The following is a 7442-nucleotide window of genomic DNA, read 5'->3' as shown; positions in this document are numbered from 1 at the left end:
ATTATATCCACAAAGTGAGGGTAAAGCACACTACTGGAAGTACATACGCCAACTGCATCAAGTAGCTGGAACTGCTGAAAGTGTTCAGAGGATTTCTTTAATGGTACTGGAGCCTCTTCATCTCTTCAAGGTCCTTTTCTTACTTTCTCATTTTAACTTTCCCTACTTGAAAACTGTGTGGGGAGGAGGAGAAGGGGTGTCAGGGCTTTCAAATGGTGCATTAAGTTCTGGATCCTGCAGTCAAAGGGGACCTTTTTTAACTCTTTAGTTGGAGGTAAAATTTCTGCCTTTTGGTTGCAAGTGTATTTTACATGAGTGCCAGCTGGTAGGAAATCTTAACTTCTGGCTCTGTAAAGCAAAGATTTCATAAAACTTGATGAACTTTTACTTGAAAGTAAAGAAAATTCTCAATTTGGACTCATCAGAACAGTTTGACAGGCCAGCTAAAAGAGGTACAAAATGGTCTGTGTTTTGAAGATACAGTCTAAGAAATATTTATTACTGCAATTAAATGTGAAAGGAAGTAAATAATGATAGTGGGAAAACTGTTTTGTTTTGTGGGTTTTTTTAAAGCTAAAGTTACTAACCATCCCCATGTTTCAAGAAGTGATAAGCGCTTCAGTCTACCCATTGAGGTCTTTCTCTAGACAAAACACAGACTGCTGCATGGTTTTTGACTAAATACAAATTACAATTGCCCAAGATAATTTAACAGGATTCTGTTATGCAGTCTTAAGGAGGGTTGTTTTATGTTACCTTACAGATCAGTTGAAAAAAATTTCTCTATAAATGATACAGTGGTCAGAGCAGAAATATTCATTGTACCTGAAGATAGTTTGCCATTAAAAACAAGCTGGAGTTTGAACACAGTATGTATTTCAATTTGATTTGCTAAGTGTTAGTATTTATATTGTAATTGTACTTCGGAATTCTACTCATAAAAGCTGAATGGTTTCTATATAGTACTTGGAAGTAAGGTAGCTCTGTCATGCTCAATACACATCTGCAACTCTTGTTGCCTGAGGCCACTGCTCCTGTAGCCCTGCTCGGGCTAGCTGCAGTAGGTGGAATTTCTTTGATACTGATATCTTGCAAAGTACTTCCTGAAGTACTTCCCTGATACAGCCCTGCTGTCTGCATGCCCTTTCCCAAGGAAGATCCAGGGCTGCAGCCCAAGACCGTGCTATATTACCAGTACTGCCAATTATTCCTTGGGAACAGGAGAAAATGATCCTAGCTTTTCCTTGTGTGTCTAAGCAACTGTGCAACTGGCTTACATGGGCTTAAAAGTTGGTGCCCTGGATCCACTGTTGGATGTGTTGTCACTTCATATATACTCTTCACTGCTGCTTTGGGGGGGGGGGGGGGGGAGGGTAGTCTGTTAATGTGTTTCATAGTAAGTTTATACAGGTTTGAAACCTACTTTAAAAAAAAAAAAAGTAAAAAATCCAAAACTAAACAAGAAGCAGATGCTTTAAAAGTTAGAGTGTGCAGTGAAAAACCAGGTTTGTAGCTCTGCTTACCTCTTCACAAAAACCCCTGGTTTTAGTCCCTGATGGCTGGGTCACTGCCGTGCTTCTGGGCTAGCCTGGTCTTGCTGACCAGCTTTGCTTTGCTCTCCTCCTCCCACAAAGAGCACAGGGGACTGTACCTTCAGTCTCCTCTTGTGCGAGGAGTAGAGTGGTGGTGTCCTCGGGGCTTTGCCAGGGCCTTGGGCAACAGCTGACCAGCAGGTAGAGCCCTGAAGAGAAGCCCCCCCGGGCTCAGTGGTGCTCTGCCTGTCCCCTGAGGGGCAGGCCTGGGTGCCGGCTGTGCCAGCTGCGTGCCGAAGGCTGCAAGGAGCCGGGAGAAGAAACAGGGCATGTACCAAAAATGGTTTGTCTTAACTGGTCTGACCATAAGTGAAGGAGAAGGTAATTTCTGTGACTGCCACTGTCCTCCAGTTCACGCACTGCAGGAAGGTGTTAGATGATACATGTTTAATTTTTCCTTACATTGGAAGCACTATGCTGGCTGCAGACTTCCTGCTCCTTCTCTGAACTATTTCCTCCCTTTACTAAAATTCAAAATTTCAAGTAAGTAGTGGCATGTAATTCACTGCAACAATTTACTACTATTTATTGCTTTAATGTGATGAGAGTCATGGGCTTCAAGTACTTCCCCTGAGGGCCAGGGAAAAGCATAGGCTGTCGGGGCCTGCAGCCAGTGCCCGGCAGGCACGCTTCCCAGCGCTGAGGGGCAGCGGGTTGGTTTGCAGTGCTGGTACCGAGACTGCCGAGGGGAGGGAGGCAGGTGAAGATCTAATCCAGGTCTGCGGGGCTGTTCCCCGAGAGCCTGACAAACACGGGAGCCTGTCTGCTCTGCAGACCTGGGAGAGGGGGTGGGAGCGGTGAAGGTGGGGTGGACCCCCCCCCCCCATTACTGTCCCTATCCTTGGAGTAAAAAGCTTTCTCTCGCCTCGTATTTTAATCTCTTTGCAGCTGCAGAGTCTGTAATCTGAATTAGGGGCATTAAAAGGATTACCCTGCCAGCTACATAGGACAAAGCTGATTGTGCTGTCAGCCTGAGTCAGAAAAGAGAAGCTTTCGGGGAGGTGGCAGCAGGAGCTGGTTCCCCCTGCCCTCAGTCCTCAGATGCTTCTCATCATGGCTGCACTGAGAGCCGGCAGCCTGCGGTCACAGGTAGGTCTTTCTCCAAAGACTATGTTGCCGTTCCCACAAGTTCTGTTGAACATAATGCTGTATTTTAATGTTCTCTGACTGAAGTGCTGCAGTAAGCAGTAGTGTAGACCGCAACCTCTGTCAAATGCGCGTCGTGTAACGACACGTGTCCTACTTCACTACTTCAATATAGGGCAAATACTTGGTATCACTCAAAAATGGGAGGGAAAACTATTTCAGGCCCAAGAATTTATAGTGTGATTTAGTGCGTACCTGCATGATTTTAGATCCTGATTGTACAGCTTGCTCAGCTACACCGTCTCTGAACACGACCCTTCTTCATTTCATGAAGAAAACCCCTCGGATATTTCACAAGCTTTTTACGCTTCTCAAAGGGAAATGCCTGCCGTTAAGGTGGTGAAGCAGAGGGGAGGTGATGCTTCAGGTGATACAGCAGCAATACAGCCGGAGGTCACTGGTCCGGCGGTTGCTGTGGCCGGTTCGGTGAACGCAGAGGTGGCCAAGGGCTGTGCTGGGCAGCAGGTCTGTGTTCGGCAGCAGCCACGGCCTCCGGCGCGCCGGCCCGACACCCCCCCCGGTAACTCCCCGGTAAAAGAGCCAGCGGTACCTAGCGAGCCCTACTGTAGGCGTTGCTGCTTGCAAGCAGCATCCGAAACGGGCATCAGGGCCAAGCCGCCTCCGCCCGCACCCCATTTTTCAGCCCGACGACGGGGTTTTGGCAGCCGCAGACCGGGTCCCGGCGCGTCCCGGCCGCCCGGGGAGCTGCGGCCAGCAGGGAGCTCCACCCGCCCGCCCGGGGAGCCGCGGGAGCCGGGCGGGGCGAAGGGAGCGGCTCCCCGCTTCCAGCTCCTCTCCGGGCCGCCTCTGCACCGTCCTGCGCCCGGCCCGGCGCCCGGGCCCGTTACTCGGCGCCGGTTGCGCCTCCTGGCAGCCGGCAGCCGCTTGCAGAAGGGCGCGGAGCCGCGCAGGGTGGCGGCCGGCGCAGCCGCGGAGGCAGGCTGTGTGCCTCCAGAGCCACGCTGCAGAGTCGCGGCCTCCTGCTGATACGGACCGCAACCTCCACGTAACATTTTAACCCGCTCCTGAAATGCCCCTGGAAACGCAGGCGGGGGAAGCAAGGCTGGATGCGTTGGCACTGCAACGGTGCCCGGCGAGGCTGCCGTCTCCATCCCCGGAGGCTTTTCCAGCCCCGACGCGGGATGAAGCCCTGGGCAGCCTGGTCTGACCTGGTGGCTGACCCTGCCCGGAGCTGGTGGCTGGACCGGAGACCTCCCAGGGCCTCTTCCCCACAGAATTACCCTGTGGTCCTGCGACACCCGATCACGAACCCTCCTCTCTGCTTGACCTGTGCCACCACCCTGCCTGAGCGGTGCCGGCTCACCCGGCTGGAGCCGCGCTCGGAGGTAGCACGGCCAGGGCTGGCTGCAAAAGCCATTTCTCTTCCAAGGTGTCTGAGGGTCCAAAACCTTCCTGTTCCGTGTAGGGATGGGGACTTACCTACCCATGCTGGTACCAGCTGGAGGTGGGAGACAGACTCCGGGACACAGGACCAGAGGATTCGGTCTCACACACACACGGACATTGCCATTAAAAGTTTCAATTTCAACAAATTACTACTATTTTCCAACAACGAACGCCTCAATGGCAAGTTCCCAGCCAGCTCTAGGTCCCGAAGTGAGTGGTCCTGGGACACCAGCATGGAGGGGAAAGTCGAGGAGCAAAGACAGCTCCTTCTTTAGGCGCTCACAGCTGCCCGCTCCTCGGCCGCAGTCACCGTCCCGCAGGCCGCCCAGCCCGAGGCGAGCTGCCCTGGCACGGTTTCAAGGCCGGTGCTCAAGGCCTGTGCCGTCAGCAGGGCTGGGCTGGCAGCACCCGCAGCGTGGGCGCAGCGCTGCCGGCGACACGCTTCATGTCGTTTCCGTGGGATGGGGACTGGGACCTGCCAGCCACCGCACCCGATGTCCCTGCCGCTACACCCCTCCGCGGGCTGCACCGAGATGAGCGACTGCAGCTGGGGGGTGGTGGGGGCAAGGAGGAAAGACATCCCTCAGCACGCGGAGGATAGTCGGGGATGCTTTTTTTCCAGGCTGGGAGGTATAACGGAGGCGGCAGCTGCCATGCCATTTGAAGGCTGCATCGTCCCCCGCGCTCCCCCGGGTTCAGGTTCCCTCTCTCTCCCCTCCGGAGCCACAGGCTGGTGTTACAGGCAGCCGCTGCCAAACCCGGCCCTGCCGGCGTGGCAGGCACGGGCGCCCGCACGGAGCCATCCTCCCTGCCGTGCGGAGCCAGCGGCAGCCAGGCCTCACCTCCTTTAACCCCGCCAACCTAAATCAGTTCAGCTGAAATTTTCCACTTGAGACGCATGCGAGCCCAGAATAGACTTCCAGGATGGTTTGTTGTTTTTTTCCCCTCACTAGCTAGAGGAAGGCCAGACAATGCTTCGCAATGTTTGCTTTTAAAACATCCTCCAGACGGCTTTAGGGGTCCCCGTTGCGCAGGCAGCCCTACAGGGGAGAGCCCCTCGGCTCGAGCGTGCCAGGCTTGGGGCACCGGCTCGGCCGCTGCTGCCCTGGCACTCCCAGCCCTTCGTCCCTCAGGGCAAGCCAAGTCCCGCGGAGCCACAACACAGTTTTTCCACTGTGCTGCTGCAGCAGCTGCCGGGGCCGGGTGGGATCCTGCGAGGGCGTGGGCAGCCACGGGCAGGGGGGGAAGGCAGGAACAGAAGAGGGATTCCCAGCTTCAGCTCAGCAACCAAAGCGGTGTTTTCTTTGGTGGCTTGTGAAAAAAACAAACCCGCAGAGCAAAGCTGGTTTAGCTTAGCACATTTTGGCATGCTGTTCCTCTGCTCCTGCCAAATCCATTTTGCAGTCTCCCTGGAGCGGGGGCTCTCCCATCGCCTGCGCTGCCAAAGGGCTGGACCCTCGCTCCAGCGGCAGCGGGCAGCCCGCAGCCCCGGCCCTGCTGCACCCCAGCCCCGCTGCGCCCATGGCACACACCCATCCGCACCCGCCTCCACCAGCTGCTGGTGCTCTGCCCGCACGGCCGGGGCGCAGCTGCTGCCCGCTGAGCCCAAGGCCTTGAAGGATGCCACCTGCTCAGGCATTTCTGTGGGGTTCAACCATCTCAAACCTCAAACAAGGCTGTTAGCAAGCTAAGAGGAGTCATCTGCAGCCCGGCTAAGGAAGGGCAGGCACATAAATCCCAACAGTGCCCTTGCTGCCCGTTGCCCAAATACAGGTCTGGCTCCGGACCTCGGTGCTCAGGACTGGATCTGCCGGTGCCGCTCACCTGGCTGCAAGCACGCAGAGCTGGAGCTCCAGGTACCAGCCACACAAAGCTGCTCCTGGCCCAAGCAGTCACTGGCAACCATGAGGCAACCCCTCCCTTGCTCAGAGTGGGGAGTTTCTTTGACATCAAACCTCTGTTAAACCTGCAGACCAGTTATGTTGGCTGCAGCTCGAGCAGGAAAAAACTCCTGCCCTGGGCCAAAACCTGGAGGACTCCGGAGTTAGGGAAGTTCCAGAAGAGGGAACTCTGTCTCACTTGCCAAGTGTCCCAACGTGCACTCACACGAGACTAAAGCACCCACGATGAGATGGTGTCCGCAAGCCCACGCGTGCAGGAATGCAGACGGTCTGCACACCGAAGCCCTGCACCCCAGCCGCGGCCAAGCAGCAGGCCCTGCTGCGGGGCCATGGGCAGCCTCTGCACCCACCAGCCACAGCCGCGCGCTCGCCAGGACGGGGCTCAGCACTGCAGGAGACAACCCCACGTGTCCCACGGGCAGTGGGGCAGAGGAGAGAGGGGACGTGGTGCTGCCAGTGCTCCCTGCCACGCCAGAATCCCACGGTCCGTTACGGCACCTTCCCCCCCGAAGCACCAGGTTTTTCCAGGAGCTGGTGCGGGCTCCCCGTGCTGCAGGCTGAGCCCTTCTGCCCCGTGTGCTGCCCTTGGCACCGGCAGGGCACGGAGAGAGGGCAGCTGGGCTCTCTTCAGCTGCCTGTTCCCATATGATCACATTTTCTTTCTATGTGTGAACTTTTTTTGCCTTTCCAGTGACTACTTAAGATCCCCCAAACTCAGACTGACATTGTTCTTTCGAGCTTCTGGGGTTTGTCTCATACTCTAGCAACTTCACCTTAAAACATGTTGTCTTGCAAGCTCTCTATTTATACCTGTTTTACACACATAATGCTGGGCTTTGGGACACTTCTGCAGCATGTCCCCGTGACAGACATTCGATAAACCAGTCATTTCTTTACCCAGTACAGTTCCCAGCTTCTCACTGATTATGCACTCAAATGACATCTAAGGTTACTTGTCTCATTTTTAATTTTGAACGAATGACCGCAAATCCCAGGAGCAGAGTTTCAGATAAGGCATACAATGGAAGGGTGAAGTTCAGGACGTGTGCCATGACATATAAAGCAGCCTGGTCTGGAATAAGCTAAGCTCAAACTAGCTGAAGGCCCTGACAGCAAGTCAGAAGGCATTGTTTCAGCATTAAGTAGACTGTTAAATTTTTCAAAGAAATTCAGCTTCTGCACTAGGCTCTCTTGCCCAGTTGAGCAAACTGATAAAAGCAAGCAGCAGAACTGTAACGCTCCAGATGAAAGCCTCGTGTTTGGCTTGGTACCTAGTTCATAATTCATGTAAAGTTTCTATGCTGTCTATAAATCGCAGGACAGGATGAGCAGAGACAGGCCTATTCAATGATTCTAGCTTTGGGTTTTTTTTTTTAAATCATTGATCATGGGGTTT

This window comes from Mycteria americana, chromosome 2, assembly GCF_035582795.1.
Source record: "Mycteria americana isolate JAX WOST 10 ecotype Jacksonville Zoo and Gardens chromosome 2, USCA_MyAme_1.0, whole genome shotgun sequence".
Lineage (NCBI taxonomy): Eukaryota > Metazoa > Chordata > Aves > Ciconiiformes > Ciconiidae > Mycteria > Mycteria americana.
This window is presented reverse-complemented; position numbering follows the sequence as displayed.